A 22,191-nucleotide genomic window follows, 5' to 3' on the forward strand; every position below is an offset into this window, starting at 1 on the left:
CTTCAGGTCATAACTAAAATCCCAACAAACCTTTTTAAACACTTAATGTTAATGCTTTCCCTCTATTGATTATCTCCAATTTATCCTCTATTTTTCTTGATTGTACTTAGCTGTTTTCATGGCATAGTCCCCCCCACCCTTATTCTTTGAGTATAATAATATACAAAGTACATAAAATATACTTGGAGTATATAATAATATACTTTGGAGTCCTTGAGAGCAGGGACTGTCTTTTACCTTTCTTTGTGTCACTAGCACTTAGCACAGTGCCTGGCATATAGCAAACACTTAGTAGACGCCTGTTGACTGACTAAATTTAGAACTGGAAGGAATCTCAGAAACCGTATAGATTTAGATCTGGAAGGGACATTACCGGCCACTGTGTCCAACCTCCCCTCCCCCAATTTTGTCCAGGTTCATGGCAGAATTTGAGCCTAAGCCCTCCCAACTCCAAGTCTTGTGCTTATCCGTTACACCATGCTGTCTTTTTTATCTAGTTCTAAACATTCCTTTTACAGATAAGATTGTAAAAACTAAATGACTTGTCCAAGGTCACACAGACCTCAAGAGAGGGATTGAACCTAGGTTTTCTAATGTAAATCCAGGGGACTGCAAATGTATTTTCAGCTACAAAAAGCCACACACAGAAAGATTCTGCTGTTAGCAACAGATGTGTGGACTTGATCAGATAGAAAGGAAAGCTTACTGTATGTGCTAGGATTCAGAATACTTATATTGGAGCCCTTTCAGCCAGTTTCTACCTGGGTAGAACAAACCACTCACCCCTTCTCTGTCTCTCACTGTTTTTCTGTGTCTGTCTTTGTTTCTGTATCTCTGTGTGTGTTTCCCTCTGCCTCTTCCTCTCTGTCTTTGCCTGTCTCTGTCTCTCTCTCCATTACTTTACATCTCTGTCAAATGAGCAAACAGACCAGATGACCTCTAATGTACTCACCCCAAAATGATATGAACCTAGTTTATTTTATAGAACTTTATTATATTACTCAGTCTGAAAAAAAATGTTACAGACTACCAGTGCTGCCAGGGTTTGGGGAAAAGGGATGCAAATAGTTAGAGCAGGAAGAGATCTTCCTAGAAGAGATGAGGTTTGAGCTAAGCCTTAAAGGATGTGGAGACTTTGAAAAGGTGGAAAAGAGAGAAAAGCATTCCAAGCAAGCAATGATATTTCCATTGACACCAATGATATTCACTTCTTCTGCTACCAAAGCCAGTTTCCAAAGACAGGAAAACAGTGTCATTTGCTTCTCCTAGACAGGTGTGTTAGGCTGCATGCTCTGGAAGTCACGTAGTCAGAGGCTCTTGGAAGGTGTTGATTATATTTTCAACAATGGCTAGGTCAATGTATGTTAGATAAACTTCAACATCATTTGGCTTGAATTTAAAGTGAGACAGACAACCTAGACAGCTCTAAGACTGTGGATGTCTTTTTTTCAAAAAATGTTTTTATTTTCCTTTTTTTAACATCACCATAGTTTTCCCCACTATCCCCTTCTTCTCCTCCTAGAGAACCATCCTATACAGCAGTCATTTTTAAAGATACACACACAAAATTTAAAAAAAAAAAAAAAGGAGAGGAGAGGGGAGGGGAGATTAGTGCAGGGGAGGGGAAGGAGGAGAGGGAAAGGGAGGAGGGGATGGGAGGGCAAGGGAAGAGAGGAGGGAAGAGGAGGAGAGAGGAGAGGAGAGAAAGAAAAAGAGAAAAATCAGCTTAACTGGTCAATACATGAAAAAAGTCTGAAAACATGCGTGATGTACGCATGTACCTCTGCAAAGGGATGTAGTAAAAGTGTTTTCTCATCTCTCTTCTTTTGAGCCGTGCTTATTCTCTACAATTTTCTCACATTCACATTTCTTTTTTTTTTTTGTGGTTGTTCTTTACATTGTGAGGGTCGTATGTGTTATTTTCTTGCCTCTGCTTACTTTACTCTGCATCGGTTCACATAGGTCTTTCCAAGTTTTCTGTATTCATCACATACATTTCTTACAGCACAGTAACATTCCATTAAATTCATGTACCATGATTTGTTTAGCTACTCTCCCAATTGATGGGCATCTACTTTGTTTCTAATTCTTTGCTAGGGTAATGTCTTCTGAGTTGACCATAGGGTTTGAGCTAAAAGCAGGGGTCTTCTAGAGCAACCCTGTTCTAGCTCATGAGAGGTGATCATTAAATTTTCAGTGTGATCAAATGGTATACGTCAGGGTTTGATTTGTTGTTTTTTAATTATCTAGATTTAACAAAAGTGATACAGAAAATATTAATAATACAGATTGAACTTACTGTGTCATGCATACTTTTTTTTTCAGTGAATCATTGGTTCAGCATTTACCAGTATGTCCCTGGCTAGAAATAACCTTAAATATCATCCTAATGGGCCACTACAGATGAAGAAATTGAGGTGACTTTGCCAAAGGCAAAAGTATAGAGGCAAAGTGACTTGCCAAGGACAGACAGAAAGTAAGCAGGAGAACAAGGATTCAAACCTAGATTCTATGACCCCAAACCCAATGTTCTGTCCATCACACCATACTTCCCTCCCTGGGCAAAGGTTGAAAAAGGCCTTAAGATTTGGTAAACATTTCATCTCTACTATGTGCTCTCTCTCTCTCTCTCCTTCAGTCCTTCCCTTCCTCCTTCTGTCTCAAAAGTGTTACATATATAGAATTACATATATGTACATATATACAGTATATTAATATACAAAACCTCAACCATCTTTCAGAAACAATTTCTTTTTGCTGAAACAAAAGGGTGCACAAAATCACACTAGACAGCCCAAATGCCCTTAACACCTTTGACACTGTTCTAGAACCACAGGCCAAGATGGGGCTTCCTTTGGCTCAATAAAAGTCAAGAAGAGGAAGTGGAAGGTTTCTGCTGGTCAGCCCTCTAAGCCTGTGGCTGGCTTTACAGGAAACCAGCCCCAAAGCAGGGCCTGAGAAGGTCTTCATCAAGGGCTGTTTCTCATTCTCTGGCATGCATTTGAGAAGGATCCCCAGGAACCATTGGATTCCAGAAGCTCCAAGTTCTACATCCAGGTAAAGCTGAAGGGTTTCACTCTGTCCCAGTCTCCCAGCTGTCCAGCCATGCCCATGTCCAGGTCTCAAAGAGGGTATTTTTTTACAAGAATCTACAGAAAAGACCTTGCATAGAACATCTGAAGGCTGAAGAGCAAATCTACTCTTTTAACTCAATTTTTAAAGAATTCCTCTTTCTGCAAAGGGGGGGAAATCAATACAACTACTTGTAATTTATTGAAAAACTAGATCTTTTCAACAGTAACTTTTTTCAGTAGATGGGCTAAGGTCTCTGGTTAAGTTAAAGTAGATCATGTCAGCATCTGCCTTTCCATGCTGCTTTTTTTTCCCCTAAGATTGCGTGAAAGGAAAAGAGCTCTACATGCAGACTGCTCTGTGTTTTGAATTAAAGGAGAGTTAGATCTCATGGCCTGGAGAAAAATTGTATTTTTCTTTTTAAACTATCAGCTGTCTCTATGGTGTTTGGTTTTTGTCATTTCTTAATATAACTCTTTTTTTTGCTAATCTTACATCTATTAAGAATGGGTGTCATCAGAAGAAATATCGGGCTTGTTCTCCTTGACTTCTTAGGGAAGAATAAGGAGTACTGGGTAAAGAAATATATTGGCCCACTCTAATTTCCTAAAAGTGTCAACATCTTTGTCATTGTTCAAAGACCACTGCCCAAAAGGTGGGCTAACCAGCAAACACCTTCTACTTCCTCTTCTTGGCTTCTTTTGAGCCAAAGGGAGCCCACTCTTGGTCGGTGGTCTTTGAACAATGCCAAAGGTGTCAAAAGCATTTTGGCTACTTAGTCTGATTGTCCGCCCTTTATTGTTTCAGCAAAAAAGAAATTGTTTCTGAAAGATGACTGGGTTTTTTGTACACTGATATGCTAAAAGTAATATATGTATATACATATACGTGTGTGTTATGTGTGTGTGTGTATCACTCTTTTGACAGAGAGACAGGGAGGTATGGAGAGAGGGGTGGGGAGAGAGAAGTATGGTAGTTACATAAAATTGGAAAAAGCCTCTTCTGGAGTTAGTGAGTTCCACCTGATTCTGCCTTCAAGCAGAAGCTAAAGGATCATAGAGAACTTGGGTTCAGAACACTAGATTGTGGGTTAGAAGACCAGGATTCAAATCCAATTCTGCCATTTACTATTTGTGTGACCTTTTCTAGGCCTCACTTTCCTCATCTATTAAATGACAGAGGGAGAGGGGCAGAGAAACTAGCTCAGGGGTTCTTAAACTTTTGGGACCACAGACTCCTTTGCCAATCTGGTGAAGTCTGTGGACCCCTTCTCAGAATATTTTTTAACCATTGAAGAAAATAATAATTTTTAGGTTGAGTTTAATGAAAATAAAGATGTACAGTTTGGTTTTGTATCCAAATTCATGGACTCCCCCGTGAAATCTATTCAGAAGACGTCAGCTCATGTCTCATTTCTGGCATTAAATCACCTTGGGGCAGTCACTGAAACTCCTCAGACCTAAGTTGCCTCCTCTATAAGAGAAGGATGAAAATATTTACATTTTCTACCTCACTGGGATGTTATGAAGAAATCTCTTTCTAAACTTTCTAAAGCAATAAGCTCTATGTGACTGTGAGTTGCTAACTACCATATATAAAATTAATAAAGATTAATTTAAACGTCTTTTTAAAAGAAGATAATCATCTTGGAGAAGTGTTCCTGTGCTGATCAGGTGACATTTCCCTATTTGTCTCACAGGGCTGTTTGGAGGATCAAATGAGATAATCTATGTAAAGCACTTTGTGAACTAGAAAGCATTACATATGCTTTCATTGTTATTCTTTCCCTACAGTCCTTCTGTGATTCCTCATCCCAGCCTAGAGGTGACCCTAGATTCTTAAAGGCTATGGCAATGAAGTGTAAATTTGAGCACACCCTACCAAGCTGCAAAAGCTTCTAGTACAGGCCTGTTGGTAAATTTTCTATCTGTTGTCCAAGGATGGGCCTTGATAAGTTCAGAAAAGATGTTTCGCTTTTTGTTTAGTTTTATCTTAATAAATTCAGATAAGATTTTTATTGTGTATTGTTTGGTCACTGAAACTCATGAATCCTTCCACTCAGTTATAGAGGTTGAGATCTATATCCATGACGAGAACATCCACACCAACAGAATCATGGATCATTAAAGTATTGAAGAAAGCAACATCATCATCATCATCATCATCACCATCAATAACCATAACAAGGTACGGGTTCTTTAATAGATTTAGAGCAGAAGAAGACCTTAAAGATCATCTGATCCCAGCATTTTATCTTACAGATAAAAAAATTTAGGTCAAGAAATAGAAAGTGATTTATACAGGGGAAAACAAGTAGTGAATGCTGCAGTGTGAGATTGAGACCAGGCCTTTGTTGTGAAACACAACACAGTTTCCACAGCATGTTCAGCACGTGCTATTTCCTTTTTTTTTCTAAACTAACCATGACATGCAATTTCCCATCTCATCAACTTCTTAGCCTCTGATGCTTGAAAGGGTTAAGTCATCAACAAAGGGAAATGAAAACCTGAATTGAAATTAGTTCTGATTAGAAATCACAACAGAGAGAAATAAAACACTGAGCATATGGAGAGCTAACTACTTAGTCTTCTTCGTCTAGGAGTAAAAAATGTGTCAGAATAAGCATCAACAATGTGTTAATGTTTTCTTTTTTTCCCTTACTTTTTTTATTCATTTCCTAAGTTTTTGTATTTTGTTCTGGACAATGGTCCTTTGGGGACCATTGTCAAAATTATTTTTCTTACTGGTATAATATCAAATGGTTTGAAAGCATTTTCACATACATTCTATAATCTGATCTTCATTACAACCCTTTGCATTAACCTCATTTTGCAGATACAGAAATCTATGACCAAAATGAAATAGCGAATATGTCACGGAATCATGGAATTTTAAAATATAAAATATAGGATGTTCATACTGGATGGGTCGTTAGAACATAGGATTTCAGAGCTAAAAGAGACCACATAACACAGAACAACAGATATAAAAAGAAAGAGCTAGACAGAATCTTTAAGAATAGAACATTGGAAATGGAATGGGTCTCAGAGATAATCTTGTGTTCATTTTACAGATGCACTTAAGAAAAGCTAGGAAAGGTGAATTCATTTGCAGAAGGTCATGTGCAATATCAGTAGGAGAGCTTTCCACCAAAAGTGGGGCAAATACAGTGCCAACCCAGGTCTTCCAATCCCAAGTCCAAGGCCTTACCATTTGCAACATGCCACAGTCCAATCTTTGCACTTGAAGAAATATGGTCACGGTTTTGCTCTCACAATTGAATTTCTGTGATGGTTTGTGACTCCCAGATGCACTGCAAATGATAACAAAATGCTTATGTGAGCTTGGCTCATTGTTTTCAATAGTGTGTTCATTTAAAATACCTCATTCAAAACTTTTATTGACTAGAAATGACCTTCCAATGTCTTAGCCTGACAACATGTATATTGTTTTTGCTGTTTTGTTTTCTTAGTAAAATGAATTGAATGATCCATGCCTAGCAGTGTGCTGCTACATGTGGTCATTGTCTTCAGAGAGGTCAAGGACATTCATATAAAAGGTGTGGTCTTGATTTCTCTGACTTCTGAAGGCAGAAGTAGGGTCAATGGGCATAAGTTTTTGGGAGACATTTGGGGCTCCATATTAAGGGGCTTCCTAACAAACAGAGCTGCCCACTATGCCGTGAGAGTCCTTGTCATTGGAGAGATTCAAGTGGAATCCAGATGACCATTTGAGGGGCCAAATAGACTAGAAGACTATTTGTAGAGAATGTACAGAAATGTTTCATGCTTTAGAAAGGGGCTAACAATCACCTCTAAAGATGTCCTCCAATTCTAAAATCTGAATATTCATCAACTTTTTGGTCCAAAGAAAATGATGTTTCCACATTAACCTCATTTATAGTCTAAATGTTGTCACTCCTGAAACCATTGTCTTTCACTACACTATTTTCTAAAAAAAAAATGAGCTGAAAAAGAAAATGACAACTGCAGATGAGAGAGAGACAGAGAGAGAGAAAGAAGACAAATAAAGAGGCAAATGCAGTTTTAAAGAGCAGGCAGAGACAGAGATACACAAAGAAAGAAAGTCACCCCCTTCAGTGGCTGATATATCAGCTCATTGCTTTTTTTCTCAAATTCTCTTTAATGCTAATTATGGTCAGTGGCAATGGAAATATCAGGAGAAGATGACTCAAAAAACAAGCAAAAGAAAACACCAGAGGCACTGCAGAAGAAAAATTTAGAAACTATTGATTAGATAAAGTCATTTCAGATTTTATTAAAGATCTTTTAAAATAAAATTTGAAAAAATAGACACAAAAGCACATTGCCCTGAGACCCTTAGTGGGAGTAACTCCTTAGCTAAGATAGTTATAAAAATCATCTACAAATGTTTTATCCTTAATAGCAGAAAAACTAAGAGTGTAGTCTGTTTTGTTCTTTGAAAAAAAAATCTTTCCTAAGTATCCATTTGACTTCAAATCTCTCCATTTGTTGGAAAGCAAATAAGATTAAATGTAACATTTAATTAAATTGAGCTGATTTGCTTGAGTACAGGGTGGAATTTTTTTTTAATCTACTCAGCACATATTTCCTCTCTTGTATACATATCACTGAAATGTATTTCTCCCTCTCTAAAAGAGAAAAAGAAAAAGGACCTTTCTCTGAATCATTACCAAATAAACAACTCTTCAGATCTGAGCAAAGTTGATTTCAAACTTCTTGCTTATAGTAAAAAAGATGGGTTTTTTGGTTTTTTTTCTCCAACACATACATCATTTTGGACAGGGCTGAAATGATTCTGTGAAATCTGAAGAATCGAATGTGTTGTCCTTAGCAACAGTGAAATGTGGCACATTTTAACTTGGAAAATAAAGAACCAAGAGTGCCCATAGAGGCCTTTGCTGCCAGCCTTGCTCAATATCCTTCCTTCAAACCATCTTTCTGTCCCCTGACCACCTTTTTTGCATCTTTAGATTTATTTGGGCCGTTTCTTCTGCTGGGAATTCTTCCCACTCCCATCCTTGCCTGTTGAATTTCACTCAGCTTGAAGGCCACCTCAAATATCACCTCCTCCAGGAACCCCCCCCTCCCCATTCTCTTCGGACAGTAACAACTCTCCCCTTCAAGAACCTGACACATTGAATTCTTTACTGCATTTCTCAGGTAATTTTGTGTATTACAGCTCTCCATGTTGGTGTATTAACCTTACCTCTACTTAATGAGGGGACCCTGTTAATAATGAGCCTCTCCTCTTGGAGACCCATGTGACACTTTACTTGTAACTCTCCCATGACTTTATAATGGTATATAGAGTATCATATTTACCTCGGAATCTCTATGACACATAGTAGATAGGGATCTAGCCTCAGAGCCACAAAGACCAGGGTTAAATCCTCCTCTCACACATACTAAATTTGTGTCATTGGGCAAGTCACTTAATATCTCAGTGCTTTAGGAAACTCTATAAGAATATTAATTACAGGAAAGAGGCCAACCTGCATTTGTACATAGAGGCCCCTCACCAGTATTCAGTAAAATCATACATCCTCTTCTCTTTCCCACATCCTTGTATCTTATCTTCTTACTCCAGGGCCCATCAGAATAGAGACTATAGCTATCCCTTCCACATCACAACTTTCCCCACTGCAATTTCAATATATCATGGGTCAACATAAAAAATTAAATGGGAATTTTTTGAGAGTTTTCTTTGAGAACAGATGCCACGCGAAGGCCCGGCAGATGACACAGAAAAAGTTTAGAAACTCAGAAATGCATAAAATGTATGTATAGTATTGTATAATATCAACATATTTTATCTTTTAATAGCTTATATACCTAATATCTTTGAATACCATCACAATTCAGACTTTTTCCTCTGGTACGAAGGGAGGGCCAAAAGATTTTACACTGATTTTCTAGATTGCAGAGGCACCACACCCCTAACCCCTGCAATGTAAAAGGTTTAACCATATTTCTGATGTAATCTCTGTAACCTCTGCAGGCAGCCAAAGAGTGTGAGTAGAGTGTTAGACTTGGAATCAAGGAAGATTTCAAGTCAAATACAGTCTCAGATACATAGTAGCTGTGTGACCCTGGTCAAGTCACTTCATGTCTGTCCACCAAAGCTTCCCCATCTGTAAAATGGGGATAATAAAAGCACGTGCCTCCAGGGCTGTTGTAAGGATCAAATGAGATGATATTTGTAAAGCACTTTGCAAACCTTAAAACTCTATATAACTTCTAGCTGCTATTGTTAGTGCTTTATACTGTGCTCTAAGCACAGTAGGAATTCAATGTATGAATATTGACCTGAATCTCTAAAATTGTCATTCCCTCCTCCAACCCCCACTCCCAAGCCAATACTTGAATAATTTCTCCTTCTGCATCTGGTCACTCTCTGTGCCTCCTTAAGCACATTATCATTGTTATATTATTTAAAAATTTTAAAAACATACCAGATCCAGACTACTATTTTTCTATATTTGAAGAGTAGATCTTTTTTCTAAATAGCATTCACTTTCCCTACCCCACCCCCTCCTTCAAATACTTGGTTTATTTTTTTTTTCTTCATGAAATATTCATTTAGGGTAAGGTTAAATCCAGCAGAAATATTTATGAAAAAATGTATTTTTTTTATAGCACAACCCAGAAAGACAAAGGGATTCCCCCTGGATAATGAGCATTTTCCAGGATAGGAAGGAAGCCTGATTTGTAGGCTTGTGAGTGTTCACTTTTGTAAACTTGCTTCTGTTATCACGTGGGTATTAATTATTTCTGGATTAAGTCTGGCACCCAAACCTAATCCATTTCCAAATAGATGCTTTCACTTACAAACTAGATGGTGTGTGTGTGTCTGTGTGTCTGTGTGTCTGTGTGTGTGTCTGTATGTGTGTGTGTTTCTGGAAGATTTACCAGCCTACATAGAGGGTATTCTGGCCTTACCATCCTGAACTGACATCTGTGTTTTCCGGGGAATATTAAACACAATTTGGTTTATAGTATTGTCTTTCTTCAGCTCATTTGAAAAAATAAAAAATAGGCTAACAAAAGACAATGATTTCAATCATTACCAGAAAAAGAGTATTCTAGTGAGAGAAATTGTTATTTTACTATTATATTAGTAACCAATTATTAAATTAAAATCCAGGTTTTTCTTATTTCTTCATTTAAAAAACAGCCCCTGTAAAAAGCCAGTCTCTGAAGGACATGACTGATTGATGAGATGTCCCTAACCCTCGGGGAACATGCTCTTCCATCTTAGGCCAGATTCTACACAATTAGGAGACCTTGCGTCTGTTTAGAGTACAAATAAAATCCACTCTAGGCAAGTTCTTACCCCGAAGGAAATAAACCCCTGTCCTTACACCTCTCCATTAGAGTTTAGGGTGACCCAGCTCATGAAAGAGAAAAACAAACAGAGTGGTGTGGATAGAGATGAATTCCCTTGTCCAAATTGTTGGAGGTAGCTGAGTCTCATGATCAAGCTATGTTCTCAGCTGGAGGAGCTGAAGGCTTCTAGGCCACCTCCTCATTAAATGTCCACTGATCTGGTTGACTCCCTTTCAAGCATTATTTAAAGCTTTTAGGCTCTCCATGTCTTTTGTCTTTGGTTACCAAGAGAAACCACTGATCATCAATTTATTGATTATTAGCTGGCTTAATTAATAATTTGATTATTAATTACCCAGAAATTCTGTCTCTCAGAGTTTCTCATTTGTTGCACTAGATAACTGAGATGTCAAAACAGCCATTTTTCTCTCTCCTCATCATAAAGCTGCCATAATATTTAATCCAGTGGACTGTCTAGGATCGATGCAACTTTTGCCCAAGGATCAGAGCCAAGTTAATTGGACCACACAGGACTGTTATAGCCTTGAGACCCTAAGAATCTGAGAGTGACATGAGATCTTGGCTCAAACAAGAGACGAGACCTGTTCTCCCCCAAAAGACAATTCCCTAAAGTCTCTAAAGAAGCAGGCTGAAAATCAGGGACATATTCATGTGACAGCTTCACCTACACATCTGTCTTCCAAAGTCTGTCTGTCTGTCTCTCCATGGGTCTTGAGTCAGTCTTCAAGAGAACCTGGAACTATGAGTGTCCTCTCTAAAAAAAGGAAAGAAGATTGTCTCTCCTCTCCAAACCTGCTGCGTCAACTATGCCCTTTCTGCAGGTATTCTCTCCACCAATTAGGAAAGTCTTATGAAAAATATTCCAGGGTGGACTATAAACCCAGATTACACTTGAAAAATTCAACTAGACATTTTAAAGATGCCATCACTTAAAAATCAAGCTTAAGTGAACATACAGAATGTCTAGATCCAGGACACTAAATGTGCTTCCAAATTACATTAAAATAGTACATAAGACAAATTGCCAGTACAATGAGAAGTTCTTTCTATTTTGGTGGATAGTCTAGGAAAATGTGAATGTGAATGGAGTAAAAGATTCACACCAATGAGTGAGGCGGGTGGGTGAAAAGGGAAGTTACATATTCTCAAATTTTAGAAGAGCCATCCCCTTCCATCCTTCAAGAGAGCCATGTTTTTACTTTTAAAGTTCAAGCAAATGGTACCACAATTTCTTCTGAAAATTTGTTGAGAATTTTGTGACCTATTTTTAAGATATTGAAGAAGCATTAGGGGCATCACAAATCACAAATCACAAATCTAGGGCGAGAAATAACTGCTGTTTAGATTCCATAATTACAGAACTTAGAATTGGAAGGAAGCATGGAAGTCACCTAGTCAATTATCTGCAAAATGCAATGTAAACTGAGACTAGCCATGGCACTGTAGATAGGAAACCAGCCTTGGAGTCAGGAAGCTCTCTGTTTTAGTTTTAACTCTAGTTCTGTGACTATGGGCAAGACACTTGACTTTTCAGTGTCCCAAAGCAACTGTCTTAAGACTAAAAGTTACAGGAGAGAGTGAAGAGATTTTCTATACTCTGAGTACCACCAGAACTCTACACTCAATAAAATCACAAAATTCACAGGTCTGGACCAAGAAAAATATGATTAGTAAATATCAGTATCATCTGCCACAGATTACTTCATCCTCCATGACTCAGAGGGCAGGGACTGGAAACCAGAGAGAAGGAAGGAGCGAAGGCAGGATAAGACAAGGGTGGAAGGGGAAGAAGCCAATGTTTTGAGTTTATAGGTTTCAAAACTAAGAACTTTTGGTAATATAAGATTTGAAGTCCTGTAAAATGTTGCCCATTTCAGTCACGGTTTCACAAATAATCCTCTTTTTCTATTCTACTTCGTACACGGAAATACTCTTTTGGTAGGGAGAAAATACTTGGAAAAAATTCAGAATTTTTTAAAATTTAATTTCCTATTGGGAATCACCCATCTCCACACTTTATAGAAGTAGAAACCCAAGGAAAATCCAAAGAATAACTAGAACCCAAACCTTTACACTTCGGGTCAGAGAGACCTAAGTTCAGATCTAGCCTCAGACACTTGTTAACTGTGTGACTGTGAGAAAGTCACTTACTTTCTCTGTACCTTAATCAGATGTATTATCCCTTACAAAGATATTTTGCAGAAAATGGATTGGAAAGGAGAAAAATCAGAAGTAGAGAAGACAGTTACTAGACTGTTATAGTAGTCCAGGTGAGAGATGGTAAAGCCTTGTACTTGGATGAGGAACAAGGATAAAGAGAAAGACAAACGTAAAAGATCTTAGAGAAGTAGAATGGACTATTTTGATATGGGGAGCAAGGGAGAAGGAAGAGTAAAGAATACCTCCAAGGTTACGAACTTAGATCACTAGAAGAACAGTGATGTCCTCAACAGAGATAGAAGAGTTTGAAAGAGAAGCAGGTTTAGGAAGAAAGGAAGCTACGGTGTATTATTCAGGACATGTTGAGTTTAAGAGGTCTATGGGATATGTGTTAAGGGCAACTAGATGGCACAATGGATAGAGTGCCAGGCATAGAGTTAGGAAGGTCTGAGTTCAAATCTGGCCTCAGACACTTACTAGCCATATGACTGACCCTGGGCAAGTCACGTAACCCTCAGTCCCTCATCTGTAAAATGGTAACACACTGGAGAAGGAAATGGCAAACCACTCCAGTATCTTTGCAAAAAAACCCCACAAGGGGTTACAAAGAGTTGGACATGATTGAAAAATGACTGAACAACAACATGGGATATCCAATAGGCAGGAGATACCATATAACTGGAATTCAGGAAAGACAATTGGGATGAATATATAGATTTAGAGGTAATGCTTAAACCCATGAAAGCTGATGAATTCTTCAAGAGAGGAAATATGAAGACAGAGGAGAACAGGCTCTGGGAGAGAGGACTCGTGAACATCTGTCTTAATGATCCAACAAAGGAGACTGAGGAGAAGCAGGAGACCCAAGACACCACTGCTTCATGGAAGCCAGGAGGAAGGAATGTTCATCAACTTTAAAAACTGCTGCGAGATTAGTCAAAGGCAATGAAAAATGGGTAACGATCCTCAGATTTATCAATTAAAACAAATTGGTGACCTGGAAAAATGAGATTCCATTAATGGCAGGATCAGAAGCCAGACTGAAAGGGGTTGAAAAGTAAGTGGAAATAGATGCAGTGAAGGTAGCTGATTATTTCTAGGTGTTTGGCAATGTAAAGAGAGATATAGGACAACAGCTTAAGGGAATAGCAGAATAAAGACTTTTTTAAATTTTTTTTTAAATATAGGGTAGGCCTGAGTGTGTTTATAGGCTATAGGGAAAAAGCCAATGGATAGAGAGAGACTGGAAATAAGAGGAGGTGGGAATGATCCAGTGGCAAAGTAACTTAGAGGAGAAAAGAGAGATTGAAATCCATGGCACGAGTGGAGGAGTTAGCCTTGGCAAGGAGAGGGGCTCACCTCTTCCTCACAGACAGGAGTGAAAAAGGAAAGAGAGTGAGCCTGTGGAGCCATTTTAAGGTTTGGAGCAGAAGAGAAAAGGAAATTCACAGCAGATGGCTTCCGTGTTCTCAGGCAGCAAGGACATCTGCTGTAAGAGAGAAGAGCTTGAGGAGAAAGGAGAAGGCCTGCAATAGCCACTAAGACAAGGACAATGGAATCAGTGAAAAGAGAATAATGGCTCTGATGTACAGAAGTTAGGACCCAGGTGAAATTAAATAGCATGAACTTGTAATACACCCAGTCAGCCCAGCGCTATGACTTACTCCTTGCCCACTTCAAATCCATCTAACTAATTTATCATATGGTCTAGATCTTTCCATCTTGTCTACAAGGGTAGCTGTCAAATGAAGAATCGAATCTGTGCCATTCTCTTGATCTACAAGGCCAGTAACCGTGCCCAAGGAAAGAAATATGTTCTTGTAGGGGTTTGGGGATGGGGATAGGGTCAGGAATGGGGACAGTTTAATTGTCTCTTAATGTTCATAATCAGTAAATTCATGACAGGTTCTACAGCCATGTGTATTTTATTTCTTATATTTAAAAATGGTTGGACTTTCTGGTTTTTAACCTAACTACCTATGTGAAATTGGACAAGCCAAATCCCATCTTGGGGTCATAATTTTCCTATTTGAAAAATAGAGGCTAACTGAATAGAAGTGACCAATCAGTCCCACATTAAGAAAGCAGCCTGCAGCTGTGGAACAGGTCTAGATTAACTGGCCACGTGGGACTAAATCCAATGACCTTTGCCCCCTTGCTTTGTGACCCTAACCAATGAAGCCAACCTCCCTTCAACACTGTGGATGTGGAGCTTAAGATATCTCCTTGAGTTCCTGGAGTTTTTCCTCTAACTGAAGCTAATTGGCTCATAAAGTTATGAAACCCATGACCTTGGCCTCGTCAGCACTTGCCTTAACAATTGAGTGAATAAGAAGGTAGAAAGGGTGGGTGACAAAGGGAGACCTGGTGGTTCCTCTACTCAGGAGATGGGCTGAGGCAACAAGTAAAGTTGTCATCTAACAGTCTATTAAGCCAATAATATAGGACATTCCATAAGTACCAATAAGGTACAGGCTCAGAATAAGGGCAGTTAGATGGCCCAGTAGATAGAGTGCCAGGCTTGGATTCAGGAAGACTCATATTCCTGAATTCAAATCTGGCCTCAGACATTTACTAGCTGTGTGACCCTGGGCAAGTCATTTCACCCTGTTTGCTTCAGTCTCCTCATTTGTAAAATGAGCCAGAGAAGGAAATGGCAAACCACTCCAGTAACTTTGCCAAAAAAAAAAAAACTCAAATGGGGTCACAAAAAATCAGACACAACTGAAAAATGACTGAACAAGAGGCCGGGAGAGAAGGGGACCATTCAAAAGAGAAGAAAAGCAGATGGAAAGTCGGGGGCTGAGTTAGTGATAAAAAGCATAACCATCTGCAAGCATGGAAACCTATCCCTATGGCTATAGAAACAATTGTCAGTCTTTAAGCTACAAAACCTGAATTTTATCATCAGTTTCTAGCTGATCTGGGGTTTTATTAGCAGGAAGCTTTGTAGCCATTGATTCAGGAGGCCTGATTTTGAGATGAGTGAGTGAATGAAGCATTTTATTAGGCATTGACAATTGCGCAAAGCACTCTTCTTTAATGAACGCATCCCATCTCTGGGCCTCATTTTCTTTCTTTTTCTTTTCTTTTTTTTTTTTTAGGCAATTGGGGTTAAGTGACTTGCCCAGGGTCACACAGCTAGTAAATGTCAAGGGTTTGGTCTGAGGCTGGATTTGAACTCAGGTCCTCCTGACTTCAGGGCCGGTGCTCTATCCACTGCGCCACCTAGCTGCCCCCATTTGATTTCTTTGTATAATGAATGACTGGACTATATGATCTAAGGTTCTTTCTAACTTGAATATTCTCTATTCTATGTCTCTCAGGTTCTGACATCCCATAATTTACTTACCCAAACCTTGACTCCAAGCCCAGTGTTTTTCCATTATCCTATGCTGCTCATGGACTATGATTTTTCCAGTCCAGCACTGGCTCTGACCCACCCTTTCCACTAAATATGTTCACCTAAGGAGAGCGGCCCAGTTTGTCTTACAATAGGCTCCCCAATCACCACTCCTCCAACCAAGGTAGTAAGTCCCTTTTCCACCTGCATCACTTCTAGTATGTCAGCTGTTTCAATCTCTTCATGGTGTTGTGTTTTTAATTGTCTTGGTCCTCTTCTTCACTTTATTCATCTTCTACTTTAAAAGAGCCTTACTATCTTTGCCATAGGAGAGGAGCTGGGTCATTTTTCTTCTCACTAGTGGGTTCCTCCACCAAATTGAGTAAAATGTCCCCAGTATTTGCTACACTATCGTTTGCTTTATGGGCATTTTTGATCATTCTTTCTCATTCCCTGTCCAGTTTTCACCACCTCCTTTATAAAATGCAAGAACACAAAACATTGGACAGAAACATCTAGCCATTTCTGAGTACAGAGACTATTTCCTGTTAATGTCACATTCCTAGTAACCCAAAACTTTTAACTACCCCAAGTTCCTCTCTAAAACAAAAACCCAACCTCCTAATTTGTTATTGTTCAGCCATTTCAGTCACTTCCAACTCTTTGTGACTCCATTTGGGATTTTCTTGGCAAAGATTGTGGAATGGTTTGGCATTTCTTTCTCTGGGTTATTCTATAAATGAGGAAACTGAGGCAAACAGGGTTAAGTGACTTGCCCAGAATCCTACAGCTAGTAAGTGTCTGAGGCCCGATTGGAACTCAGGAAGATATCTAATACCTAGGAAGATAAAATGCAAATGCCCTAGGTTGCCACTCAAGGCCTGCCATCTGGCTCCAACCAATCTTTTGAACTGGGGTTCATAGTCTTTTTCACATGACTAACCTGTACTCCTCCTTATTTCTGGACCCCATCCCACGATTTTTCCATCTAAGTGCTTTGCTCATACTGTTCCCAAGCTCTAGGATGCCATCTTTCCAGTACCACCCGTTAAAATGCTACCGCATCCTCTATGAATCCTGCCCTGATTTTTCGCATCAGAAAAGAACCTTCCCACGTGGGATCTCTCGTAGCACTCTATCTCATGTCAAAGCACCAGGAAGATGAGTCTTTTGGACTTCAGGCCTGGCACTTTCCACCGCGCTGCCCAGCTGACCTACGCTAGTGAAGTAACAAGTCTCAATCAGTCTATAACTCGGGAGTTAATTCAGAGGGTCTATTGGCTTCAGTGGATGGAGTCAAGAAGACTCATCTTCCAGAGTTCAAATACGACCTCAGCCTAGCTATGAGATCTTCGATAACTCATTTAATTACTCTGAGCCTGTTTGCTCATCTGTAATTTGGAGGGAGGGAGGGAGAGGAGTGAAAGGGGGTGCTGAGACTTATTATTTCACTGGTACAGGACAGCTAGGTGGAATGGCAGATAGTGCCAGGCTTAAAGTCAGAAAGACTCATCTTTCTGAGTTCAAGTCTGGCCTCAGACACTAACTATGTGACCCTGGGCAAGTCATATAAGCCTGTTTGCCTCAGTTTCCTCATCTGCAAAATGAGCTTGAGAAGGAAATGGCAAACTACTCCAGTGTCTTCGCCAAGAAAACCCCAGATGGGGTCACAAAGAGTTGGATGCAGCTGAACAACAACTGTGTCTTCAGATACATACAAGTTGAATGACTAACTCTTTTACATACTAGTGTTAGAAGAGGAATTTGAATTTAGCTGAGCCTGACTATAAGCTCACTCTACTATACCCTACTTCCCCTAACAAGTCACATGCTCTGTCTCAGCGACAATTTCCTCATGGGCATGGGGGTGGGAGGAATTGGTCCCATATGGTCAGGTCCAGCTCTCAATCTTGGTATCTCATGGGGGGAAAAAACTGCTACAAAAACATAAAGTTTAGCAAGGAGCAAAGTTGCATTTTAAAACAAAAGGCCTGACTCCAGCTCTCCGCTCAGAAAGCCCTGTGGATTTTTCTGAGTAGGCAATACCTGACCCAACCTGTCCCTAGCGCCCAGGGGGAGCCCACAATTGCACACAAGGGAAAACCAGGCTCAATACGTGTTTGTGAAGTCCCTGCGGCAAACGGCATTAACACCGACAGAAAGAGGACAGCTGAAAAAAAAAAGTCACCCAGTGCTCTCTGAATAAGCCAATTATGAATCTTGATTGATCTCTGCTCTATCAATTACTCCAATCTCTCCTGCTGTGTTCCTTTCTAACAAAATGCAACTGTTACAATTAAAGAAGGATTAGAATACAATATTTCAGATAGGCTTTACCAATTTCCTCTTATTTCTACAGGCCCTTTTGAAGATTTATTGACTCCAAATGAGTTCTCTGGCCCCTGGGACCATGAACAGGCAGTAAGTATACCCCATTCCCCTACCATGTAGATAATGAATGCATGAGCAGCCCCAGGAATGGACATGCTACTCACATAAATAACTGGGAAGGGCAAATAGATGTCCCACTTGAAGCCACAGTCAGAGGCCTCCTTTGGGGCGATGTGGTCAGTGCATCACTTTCAAAGGAGAGCAAAGAGGTTTTCCATATTTATCTCAGAGAGACTGAAGGATGCGCCAACCTTATTCTGTCCTGCTCTGGGGACAGGAGTACGAGCTAACAATGAGGAAACCACCAAATGATAATCTCGATTTGTTTGTCATAATACTGGGAGCATAGGTCAAAATAAGAAGTACTTAGGACCAGAGATAGAAGGGGCATTGTGGGTTATCTGGTCTCACTGCCTCGTTCTAGTAACAAAACTAGCATGGGGTAGCCAGCCCTTCTCCCCAAGTGCATTTGTGGGGGAAGGCTCTTCATTCTCGTTGAAATTAAAATGTTTAAGCCTTTGTTTATGTTTACATTCATGCAAATCTTTTGTTTAAGGACCAACTCTTCTTGCTTTAGTTACTAGAGGTATAAGAGATGAAGAGGGAGAAAGAGGAGGGTCCCCAGAGAAGACAAGGAAGTGGAGCTTCCAGCTGCAAAAATCAAAGATGAAGCGAGGGAGGAGAGAGAGGCTAGGATCTAAAACACTGGAGGATTATTTCTTCTGTAGATTAACTGCTTTCCCTCCTAACCCATTTAGGGAAATAGGTAAGGCTTTCTCATGGATGCCCCCCTCACATAAATCGTCTCAAGTGTTAAGAATCATACTTATGTCTTGTAGAGGAAGAAACTGAAGCTTGGGGGATTAAAGTGACTCTATGAAGGTCCCATGGGTAGAAAGGAGCAGTCAGGTTTAATCTCAGGTTTCTTAACCCCAGGGCCATCCCTCATTCCTCTCTTCTGTCATACCAGGAAGTTTCTGTCTGTTTGAGGAGTCAGTCTGGGAGTTTGCCTGGGACGGTGGAAAGTGTGCTAGGTTTGGAGTCAGAATGCCTGTGTTTTGGCTCTGTGTGATGCTAAACAAACGAGTCACCTCTCTGGACCTCAACTGGGAAAGAGGGGCATTAGACCAGGCTGCCTCTGAATTCGCTACATCTAGCTCTATATTGAGGATCGAATGCCAGAAGGTTCAGGACCAATTGTAAAAAGCTGTATGGAGCAAGTCCCAGGGAGTCGATAAACTCAAAAATAAACTATGGATTAAAGATGAGACAAAACTGGGGATGAAGGTTGGAAGAAGGAGAAGTGAAAGTTAAGGACCCAGTAGTTTAATTCTCCTCTGCTCTGGTCAGATCACTTATTGACAATCCTGGGCACATCCAGAGAAGGAGAATGAGGATTAAGACATCCAGCTGGCACAACAGATAAAGCCCTGACATCAGAGTCAGAAAGATCTAAGTGCAAATGTAGCCTCAAAAATGTACTGTGTGACCCTGAACAAGTCATTTAACCTCCATCTTTCTTAGTCCCTTCATGTGTAAAATGGGGATAATAACAGTACCTACCTCCCAGTGTTATTGTGAGGATCAAATGAGAAAATATTTGTAAAACACTTTACAAACCTTAAAGGGCTATATGAACGCTAGCTGTTAAAATTAGCAAGATAATGAGGAGGCTTAAAATCATGCTAGATGAGGATGGTTTGAAGGAACTGAGGGTTTGGTACCTGAAAAAGATCTGGAGGGGAGGGTGAGTCTGATGGTTCTATTCATGTATTTGAAGCCCTGTCATAGGGGAATAGAGTCAGGCGTGTATGTACTGCTTGTCGCCACAGGGCAGTCCCAGGAGTAATGCGTGAAAGCTATGGGATAAATTTTGAATCTATACATGGGAAAAAAAAATTCCTAACAATTAGAACTGTCCAAAAGGGTAACAAATTGCTTTAAAGGGCATATTGAGCACCCAATAAATAAATGGTGGCTAGATAAGCACTTGTCAGAGATGTCCTATAGGGAATTCATCTTTCAGGTAGGAAAATGGTCTAGATGACTTCCAAGGTCCTTCCCTTGCTAATCTAAGATTCTATGGCCAGTTTATAACTTTTAAATTCCCATGACTATATTTTCTTTTTTAATTTTAATTTTTTGTTACATTTTAAGTTCTGAGCTGTCTCCCTATGCATGTGTGTATGTGTGTATATATTTATACCTATATGCACACACATATGTATATCTAGCTGTCTATATCTATACGTAGATATAGAAAACCATACTATACATACTTCTATTTACCAGTTCTTTCTCTGTAGGTGGATAGTATCTTCCATCATGGGTCCTTTGTAGTTGATTTGAATATTTATAATACTCAGAATAGCTTAGTCATTCACAGTTATTCTTTGAACAACATTGCTGTCACTGTATATGATGTTCTCTTGGTTCTGCTCATTTCACTCTTCATTATTTCATGCAAGTCTTTCCATGCTTTTCTAAAATCAACCAGCTCATCATTTCTTAGTATGACCATAACTCCAATCAATCAGTTCAACTCCTTTATTTTACAAAAGAGGAAGAGTGAAGCCTAGGAAAGTTAAGTGGATAAGTGACTTTTTCACAATTCCATAGATAGAAAAGCATCAAAGGAAGACTACCCAGACTCGTGTGTGTGTGTGTGTGTGTGTGTGTGTGTGTGTGTGTGTGTGTGTGTTTAACTGAATAGCTGCAGGAAAGAATTCAGTCAGGAAATAGGGAGATGCACCTGAATAAGTAAGTAGGGCTCAATTGTGGAGGTGGAGGAGTGATTTTGATCTGACAGGTCAAAAGGAGGCCCTGTGGTGTCTTGAGCTAGGAAGGGACATAGTGAAAAAAATTTTCTTAGGAAGATTAATATGGAGGTAATATTGTGATAGCTTAACTCTTGACATATGGTACAGGTGGGCCACTGAACGAGTTGGAATTTAAACATTGCTGCCTCCCACCCCAGTTAAGCAGAAATATGATTTCCAACGCATAATTCGGTTTTTGTCCTCTCAAGGGGCCAATGATGCTAGGAGAAACTGCTGTGGATAAGGACCCTCAAAAGAAGTCAACTTTCAAGTAATTAGGGAAGTAGTGTGGCCTAGAAGATAAAGAGGCAGCCTTGGAGCCTCCACTCTGGAGATCTCTGTTCAAATCCCACCTCTGATACACACTGTCAGTGTGACCCTGAGCAAGTCACTAGCCTTTAAGTAATCTAGGCAACCCTCTTATACTATAGGCTGCAGGGAAGGAGATGAGCTACTTTAGTAAAGGCAGTTTCTTCACATGGGTATTCCCCATACCAACGAAATCATCGGTTCAGTCCCTATCCAACAGGAACTGAGGCTAGCAAAAGTTAATAGACTTGTCCAAGGTCATACATTTAGCAAATGGTCCAGCCAGACCCAGAACCCCCATCTCTTTGTGTTAACTCTATCAATTTGTCTCTCGTGGCAGAGAGGAGGTTTGCCTGTCGATGGAGAATACAAGGGCTCTAAGCTTTGGTTTAGAGGAAAGAACAAGATTCCCCAGAGGGGGAAGGAAAATCAAATGACCAGATGCCTATTTCACAATTATCCTGACCTGTCTGTACTTGATAAACTTTTAGAAGTGAGAGTAGTTATTGGCCTTTCCCTTGGGAATTCTACCTGTCCCCTAGAAACAAAAGAAATGGAGGCTGAGGCCAATTTTCCCAAGGCCAGGCCTTGAAATCAGTCTCCTGATTTCTCATCCAATATGACTCCTATTATGCAGCTATTCATTCAACCTTGCTTATTTTTTAAAGCATAATCTCTGTTGCATAATTTGCTGACTCGTAGGATCTCATAATGTACCCACGTTATCTCAGTGTTTCAGCCATGC

At 39.8% G+C, this 22,191-nt stretch overlaps 1 long non-coding RNA gene across 1 annotated transcript in view; it reads left to right on the forward strand.

Moving 5' to 3' along the window:
• Nucleotides 1-2,960: 2,960 nt before the first annotated feature.
• The window catches only part of LOC144455213 (uncharacterized), a 103,589-nt gene continuing 84,358 nt past the window's right edge, over nucleotides 2,961-22,191 (forward strand). Inside the window, exons 1-3 of the long non-coding RNA XR_013483929.1 lie at nucleotides 2,961-3,057; nucleotides 5,135-5,259; nucleotides 18,287-18,348. This is a non-coding gene — a long non-coding RNA (uncharacterized LOC144455213). The remainder of the gene's footprint in view (nucleotides 3,058-5,134; nucleotides 5,260-18,286; nucleotides 18,349-22,191) is intronic.

This window comes from Phascolarctos cinereus, unplaced genomic scaffold (genome assembly GCF_003287225.1).
Source record: "Phascolarctos cinereus isolate Bilbo 61053 unplaced genomic scaffold, phaCin_HiC Scaffold_9;HRSCAF=440, whole genome shotgun sequence".
In the NCBI taxonomy this organism is placed as follows: Eukaryota; Metazoa; Chordata; class Mammalia; order Diprotodontia; family Phascolarctidae; genus Phascolarctos; species Phascolarctos cinereus.